This window comes from Watersipora subatra, chromosome 10 (genome assembly GCF_963576615.1).
Source record: "Watersipora subatra chromosome 10, tzWatSuba1.1, whole genome shotgun sequence".
NCBI classification, from domain to species: Eukaryota; Metazoa; Bryozoa; class Gymnolaemata; order Cheilostomatida; family Watersiporidae; genus Watersipora; species Watersipora subatra.
In genome coordinates this window covers 35,735,749-35,744,721 of record NC_088717.1, presented here as the reverse complement: position 1 = coordinate 35,744,721, position 8,973 = coordinate 35,735,749, and positions in this window count along the sequence as shown.

Here is an 8,973-nt window from a genome sequence, read left to right as displayed (position 1 = left end):
CTCATGTTATTGCAGGTGCTGCTCATGTTATTGCAGGTGCTGCTTGTGTTGTTGCAGGTACTTCTCAGGTTATTGCAGGTGCTGCTTGTGTTATTGCAGGAGCTGCTTGTGTTATTGCAGGAGCTGCTCAAGTTATTGCAGGTACTGCTCGTGTTATTGCAGGTACTGCTCAGAGAGGGGACAGCGGGACAGACTGGTCAGCAGACAGCGATTTAGAAAACCTCTGACAGCGATAGCAGCTATTAACACCACACATGTTTTAGCTCAGCAAGTTATGAACTAATAGACATCTAGTCTGCTGTTGGGTCATACTCGATTCTATAGTGGGCCTTCTCTAGTTGTCTGTAGATGTTTATTGTCTAACAAGGTAGTATAACTCCAAGTCGATATGGTCTTCCTGAATTCTAACTAATTATTGTCATAGAAGAGTGGTGTTTTTAGATAGATAGTAGATCAACTAGTTTGGACTTCAGTCAATGCCATTTAATTTTGTGGTTTATTCAATTAATAATGTCGGTGCATATCAGCTGAAGCAGTGATATCTTGTATGTAGTCATCATTTTCCTTTGAGAATGGAGTTGCTTTGATAGAGCTCAAGAAAGGGTTATATAATGTAATACAGGCTGGAGCCTCTTTACTAACAGGTCTAAAATCATAGATTCTTATTTTATTATCATAGCTGTGTTCAGGGCAGCAGCAGTCGTCCAGACTAGACTTTAAAACTAGGCTTGTCAGGCTATAGCAATAAAAACCGAAACATGATGTCCATTTATGACAGAAAACAGTCGTTAATATCGTGTTATGGTGCTCTAAGTAAACTAAAAATGTTCTAAAAAATCATATATCAATATTCAGTAGTAGCATGCTGCACCACGGTATTGCAGAGTTGGCTGCAATAATCTGCAACCAGGAAGTATTGCCATTTAATTTAGTTTATGCGCTATTACAGAGGTTGGCTTAAATAGATGAACTAAGTGAATACTGTTTTTGGAAAAATAGTTTGTTAGCCACAAATCAACAATGATAACTTTTGATGAATTTCTACAGTGGCCGCCATTTTTAAGTGAATTTTCTAGTACAAAAGATGCCGGCTGAATGTATTAGTATTAGAAGTATAGTGTAGTCTCTCTACAGCTCATGTTATGGTGGTCTCCCTACAGCACATGTTATGGTATAGTCTCTCTACAGCACATGTTATGGTGTAGTATCTCTACAGCACATGTTATGGTGTAGTCTCTCTACAGCACATGTTATGGTGGTCTCCCTACAGCGCATGTTATGGTATAGTCTCTCTACATAACATGTTATGGTGTAGTCTCCCTACAGCACATGTTATGGTGTAGTCTCTCTACAGCACATTTTATGGTGTAGTCTCCTACAGCACATGTTATGGTGTAGTCTCTCTACAGCACATTTTATGGTGTAGTCTCCTACAGCACATGTTATGGTGTAGTCTCTCTACAGCACATGTTATGGTGTAGTCTCCCTACAGCACATGTTATGGTGTAGTCTTCCTACAGCACATGTTATAGTGTTGACTCTCAACAGCACATGTTATGGTGTAGTCTCCTACAGCACATGTTATGGTGTAGTCTCTCTACAGCACATGTTATGGTGTAGTCTCTCTACAGCACATGTTATGGTGGTCTCCCTACAGCACATGTTATGGTATAGTCTCTCTACATAACATGTTATGGTGTAGTCTCCCTACAGCACATGTTATGGTGTAGTCTCTCTACAGCACATTTTATGGTGTAGTCTCCTACAGCACATGTTATGGTGTAGTCTCTCTACAGCACATGTTATGGTGTAGTCTCCCTACAGCACATGTTATGGTGTAGTCTTCCTACAGCACATGTTATAGTGTTGTCTCTCTACAGCACATGTTATGGTGTAGTCTCCTACAGCACATGTTATGGTGTAGTCTCTCTACAGCACATGTTATGGTGTAGTCTCTCTACAGCACATGTTATGGTGGTCTCCCTACAGCACATGTTATGGTATAGTCTCTCTACAGCACATGTTATGGTATAGTCTCTCTACAGCACATGTTATGGTGTTGTCTCTCTACAGCACATTTTATGGTGTAGTCTCCTACAGCACATGTTATGGTGTAGTCTCTCTACAGCACATGTTATGGTGTAGTCTCCCTACAGCACATGTTATGGTGTAGTCTTCCTACAGCACATGTTATAGTGTTGTCTCTCTACAGCACATGTTATGGTGTAGTCTCCTACAGCACATGTTATGGTGTAGTCTCTCTACAGCACATGTTATGGTGTAGTCTCTCTACAGCACATGTTATGGTGTAGTCTCTCTACAGCACATGTTATGGTGTAGTTTCTCTAAAGCACATGTGATGGTGTAGTCTCTCAACAGTACATGTTATGGTGTAGTCTCTACAGCACATGTTATGGTGTAGTCTCTCTACAGCACATGTTATGGTGTAGTCTCTCTACAGCACATGTTATGGTTTAGTCTCCCTACAGCACATGTTATGGTGTAGTCTCTCTACAGCACATGTTATGGTGTTGTCTTTCTACAGCACATGTTATGGTGTAGTCTCTCTACAGCATATGTTATGGTGTAGTCTTTCTACAGCATGTTATGGTGTAGTCGCTCTACAGTACATGTTATGATGTATTCTCTACAGAACATGTTATGGTGTAGTCTCTCTACAGCACATGTTATGGTGTAGTCTCCTACAGCACATGTTATGGTGTAGTCTCTCTACAGCACATGTTATGGTGTAGTCTCCCTACAGCACATGTTATGGTGTAGTCTCCCTACAGCACATGTTATGGTGTTGTCTCTCTACAGCACATGTTATGGTGTAGTCTCCTACAGCACATGTTATGGTGTAGTCTCTCTACAGCACATGTTATGGTGTAGTCTTTCTACAGCATGTTATGGTGTAGTCGCTCTACAGTACATGTTATGGTGTATTCTCTACAGAACATGTTATGGTGTAGTCTCTCTACAGCACATGTTATGGTGTAGTCTCTCTACAACAAATGTTATGGTGTAGTCTTCCTACAGCACATGTTATGGTGTAGTCTCCCTACAGCACATGTTATGGTGTTGTCTCTCTACAGCACATGTTATGGTGTTGTCTCTCCACAGCACATCTTATGGTGTAGTCTCTCTACAGCATATGTTATGGTGTAGTCTTTCTACAGCATATGTTATGGTGTAGTCTCTCTACAGCACATGTTATGGTGTAGTCTCTCTACAGCACATGTTATGGTGTAGTTTCTCTAAAGCACATGTGATGGTGTAGTCTCTCAACAGTACATGTTATGGTGTAGTCTCTACAGCACATGTTATGGTGTAGTCTCTCTACAGCACATGTTATGGTGTAGTCTCTCTACAGCACATGTTATGGCTTAGTCTCTCTACAGCATATGTTATGGTGTAGTCTTTCTACAGCATATGTTATGGTGTAGTCTCTCTACAGCACATGTTATGGTGTAGTCTCTCTACAGCACATGCTATGGTTTAGTCTCCCTACAGCACATGTTATGGTGTAGTCTCTCTACAGCACATGTTATGGTGTTTTCTTTCTACAGCACATGTTATGGTGTAGTCTCTCTACAGCACATGTTATGGTGTTGTCTTTCTACAGCACATGTTATGGTGTAGTCTCTCTACAGCATGTTATGGTGTAGTCTTTCTACAGCATGTTATGGTGTAGTCGCTCTACAGTACATGTTATGGTGTATTCTCTACAGAACATGTTATGGTGTAGTCTCTCTACAGCACATGTTATGGTGTAGTCTCCTACAGCACATGTTATGGTGTAGTCTCTCTACAGCACATGTTATGGTTTAGTCTCCCTACAGCACATGTTATGGTGTAGTCTCTCTACAGCACATGTTATGGTGTTGTCTTTCTACAGCACATGTTATGGTGTAGTCTCTCTACAGCATATGTTATGGTGTAGTCTTTCTACAGCATGTTATGGTGTAGTCGCTCTACAGTACATGTTATGGTGTATTCTCTACAGAACATGTTATGGTGTAGTCTCTCTACAGCACATGTTATGGTGTAGTCTCCTACAGCACATGTTATGGTGTAGTCTCCCTACAGCACATGTTATGGTGTAGTCTCCCTACAGCACATGTTATGGTGTAGTCTCCCTACAGCACATGTTATGGTGTTGTCTCTCTACAGCACATGTTATGGTGTAGTCTCCTACAGCACATGTTATGGTGTAGTCTCTCTACAGCACATGTTATGGTGTAGTCTTTCTACAGCATGTTATGGTGTAGTCGCTCTACAGTACATGTTATGGTGTATTCTCTACAGAACATGTTATGGTGTAGTCTCTCTACAGCACATGTTATGGTGTAGTCTCCTACAGCACATGTTATGGTGTAGTCTCTCTACAGCACATGTTATGGTGTAGTCTCCCTACAGCACATGTTATGGTGTAGTCTCCCTACAGCACATGTTATGGTGTTGTCTCTCTACAGCACATGTTATGGTGTAGTCTCCTACAGCACATGTTATGGTGTAGTCTCTCTACAGCACATGTTATGGTGTAGCTTCTCTAAAGCACATGTGATGGTGTAGTCTCTCAACAGTACATGTTATGGTGTAGTCTCTACAGCACATGTTATGGTGTAGTCTCTCTACAGCACATGTTATGGTGTAGTCTCTCTACAGCACATGTTATGGTTTAGTCTCCCTACAGCACATGTTATGGTGTAGTTTCTCTAAAGCACATGTGATGGTGTAGTCTCTCAACAGTACATGTTATGGTGTAGTCTCTACAGCACATGTTATGGTGTAGTCTTTCTACAGCACATGTTATGGTGTAGTCTCTCTACAGCACATGTTATGGTTTAGTCTCCCTACAGCACATGTTATGGTGTAGTCTCTCTACAGCACATGTTATGGTGTTGTCTTTCTACAGCACATGTTATGGTGTAGTCTCTCTACAGCATATGTTATGGTGTAGTCTTTCTACAGCACATGTTATGGTGTAGTCTCTCTACAGCACATGTTATGGTGTAGTCTCTCTACAGCACATGTTATGGTGTAGTCTCTCTACAGCACATGTTATGGTGTAGCTTCTCTAAAGCACATGTGATGGTGTAGTCTCTCAACAGTACATGTTATGGTGTAGTCTCTACAGCACATGTTATGGTGTAGTCTCTCTACAGCACATGTTATGGTGTAGTCTCTCTACAGCACATGTTATGGTTTAGTCTCTCTACAGCACATGTTATGGTGTAGTTTCTCTAAAGCACATGTGATGGTGTAGTCTCTCAACAGTACATGTTATGGTGTAGTCTCTACAGCACATGTTATGGTGTAGTCTCTCTACAGCACATGTTATGGTGTAGTCTCTCTACAGCACATGTTATGGTTTAGTCTCCCTACAGCACATGTTATGGTGTAGTCTCTCTACAGCACATGTTATGGTGTTGTCTTTCTACAGCACATGTTATGGTGTAGTCTCTTTACAGCATATGTTATGGTGTAGTCTTTCTACAGCATGTTATGGTGTAGTCGCTCTACAGTACATGTTATGGTGTATTCTCTACAGAACATGTTATGGTGTAGTCTCTCTACAGCACATGTTATGGTGTAGTCTCCTACAGCACATGTTATGGTGTAGTCTCTCTACAGCACATGTTATGGTTTAGTCTCCCTACAGCACATGTTATGGTGTAGTCTCTCTACAGCACATGTTATGGTGTTGTCTTTCTACAGCACATGTTATGGTGTAGTCTCTCTACAGCATATGTTATGGTGTAGTCTTTCTACAGCATGTTATGGTGTAGTCGCTCTACAGTACATGTTATGGTGTATTCTCTACAGAACATGTTATGGTGTAGTCTCTCTACAGCACATGTTATGGTGTAGTCTCCTACAGCACATGTTATGGTGTAGTCTCCCTACAGCACATGTTATGGTGTAGTCTCCCTACAGCACATGTTATGGTGTTGTCTCTCTACAGCACATGTTATGGCGTAGTCTTCTACAGCACATGTTATGGTGTAGTCTCTCTACAGCACATGTTATGGTGGTCTTTCTACAGCATGTTATGGTGTAGTCGCTCTACAGTACATGTTATGGTGTATTCTCTACAGAACATGTTATGGTGTAGTCTCTCTACAGCACATGTTATGGTGTAGTCTCCTACAGCACATGTTATGGTGTAGTCTCTCTACAGCACATGTTATGGTGTAGTCTCCCTACAGCACATGTTATGGTGTAGTCTCCCTACAGCACATGTTATGGTGTTGTCTCTCTACAGCACATGTTATGGTGTAGTCTCCTACAGCACATGTTATGGTGTAGTCTCTCTACAGCACATGTTATGGTGTAGCTTCTCTAAAGCACATGTGATGGTGTAGTCTCTCAACAGTACATGTTATGGTGTAGTCTCTACAGCACATGTTATGGTGTAGTCTCTCTACAGCACATGTTATGGTGTAGTCTCTCTACAGCACATGTTATGGTTTAGTCTCCCTACAGCACATGTTATGGTGTAGTCTCTCTACAGCACATGTTATGGTGTTGTCTTTCTACAGCACATGTTATGGTGTAGTCTCTCTACAGCATATGTTATGGTGTAGTCTCTCTACAGCACATGCTATGGTTTAGTCTCCCTACAGCACATGTTATGGGGTAGTCTCTCTACAGCACATGTTATGGTGTTGTCTTTCTACAGCACATGTTATGGTGTAGTCTCTCAACAGTACATGTTATGGTGTAGTCTCTACAGCACATGTTATGGTGTAGTCTCTCTACAGCACATGTTATGGTGTAGTCTCTCTACAGCACATGTTATGGTTTAGTCTCCCTACAGCACATGTTATGGTGTATCCTCTCTACAGCACATGTTATGGTGTTGTCTTTCTACAGCACATGTTATGGTGTAGTCTCTCTACAGCATATGTTATGGTGTAGTCTTTCTACAGCATGTTATGGTGTAGTCGCTCTACAGTACATGTTATGGTGTATTCTCTACAGAACATATTATGGTGTAGTCTCTCTACAGCACATGTTATGGTGTAGTCTCTCTACAGCACATGTTATGGCAAAAAGTATGAACAAGCTTTTCAGATTTAAACTCGCTTTAAACTTCTCAAATGGAACAGTGTACTGCGGAAAAAGTATTTGTGTTTTACTGAAATGTTAGTACAGAAGATGCAATGTCCTTGACTTCCAGTAATTGTGAGGCAAAGGTAGCACCTAGCTTAGTATCTTTTGGCATTGTAGACCAGCCTTCCTTTCACTATCTTGTTACTGTGGGTTTGTTATTATAGCTCAGTGGCTAGCAGAACTAGATAAACCGTGTTTATCAATAAATTTTCTGATATGACCAAGTTGACTCAGCAGTAAAATATGTATTGCTTCACACATAGCCAAATCTTGACTAGCCTACATTAATGAAAACTTGACTCACCGGACACAAACATTACAAAATTAGACAACATATTGGCTATTGTCAATCTAGGAATTCCTATAACATGTAAATTGATAATATTCATATCGAGATTGGGGTGAAGACAGCAATTTCAATTAAATTAGGCTCATAAATAATTGATAGTTTGAAGTTAAATTAAAAATTAAATTAAAAAACTTTATAATAGGCACATCAATAATATTCATATGCATTACGATGCTCTCTATCAGGGGTTCCCAACCTGGGGTACAAGTACCCCTGGGGGTACATTTTAGAAATTTAGGGGGTACAATACAAGTTATAAACCTAATAATTTACTGGTTGGGTTGGCTTTAATTATTAATAACTTTGCTGAAACCATTGCTATAGAGCTATTATTGGTATCATTTTAAAGCCAATTAGTTTTGCCATTCAGAAAAACTTAGGCATGAATGGTACAATGCTTATCCCATGACCAAACACGAGCGAAGCGAGTGTTTGGGAGCTTTATGATAAATGTATATGTGCACACAACTCCCGAAAAGTATCCCTCAACGGCCATACCCAAACCCTTGTACTAAAATCCCATCACAAAATTTAACAATTTTTCTGTGGAGTCGTTTAAGTATAATAATGATACAAAACACATATAAACCTATTTAAATATGTTACCAAGACTTTGAAAAATGTCGACAATATCCTAAAACTTACCCATCTGATCGGATTATACATAACTAAAATGATTAATTTGGCCTAAAAACGCCATTAAAACCTGACAAGCCTATTGAATCAAAATTAAGACTGGCCAACAAAACGCCGATAAAGCAGTGCAACAGATAGTAGAACCATAAAGCCGCACGCATTTCACAAGAAAAACGTGCACATTCCACCAGTCTATGGCATTGTTCAATTGCCAAAGGTTCCTGTAATAAATGTAGACCGTTTGAGGCGTAGACCGATTTACAGGTACGAAAATGTGGTACACAGTTTATCAGCCTATGTTTTTGTCCAATTACCGAAGGTTTCATTAAATTATCTAGACCATCAGCCAAATTTCTTTACAACTTATGCACAAGCTAGGGCCGAACTACAATGCCCCTTTATGACAAGAACATTTCTTTATTTTGCTCCAGTTTGCACAAAACTTCCAGGCGCGCGTGAATGCTAGTGCTTGCTTTCTGTTACAGATTGCTGTCAAAACCATTCTACATTCAACACAACCAACTTTCAAACTGGGTATATTACACAGCAGCTTGCTATTTTACTTCTAGTATTGCACTTCTTTTATTGCAGGGGAGAGATATAAACATATAATCTTTTCCTATCATTATTGCTGTTTGTTGTACATAATAACACCCAGTACATTACAGCTACCATTGCAGCTACCATTGTAGTTCTGCTATTGCACTGCAGTGCCATTTGACTGCTAATATTGCATTTTTCAACCAGCAGTACCCTTTCTTTTTTCCAATATCACTTTGGCCGTGGGCTGCATGACAGGCAAATTTCTAGTTATTTTATTAAATAGCAATTTCATACCATACTACATTTCTTTACCTGTTTAAGTGACA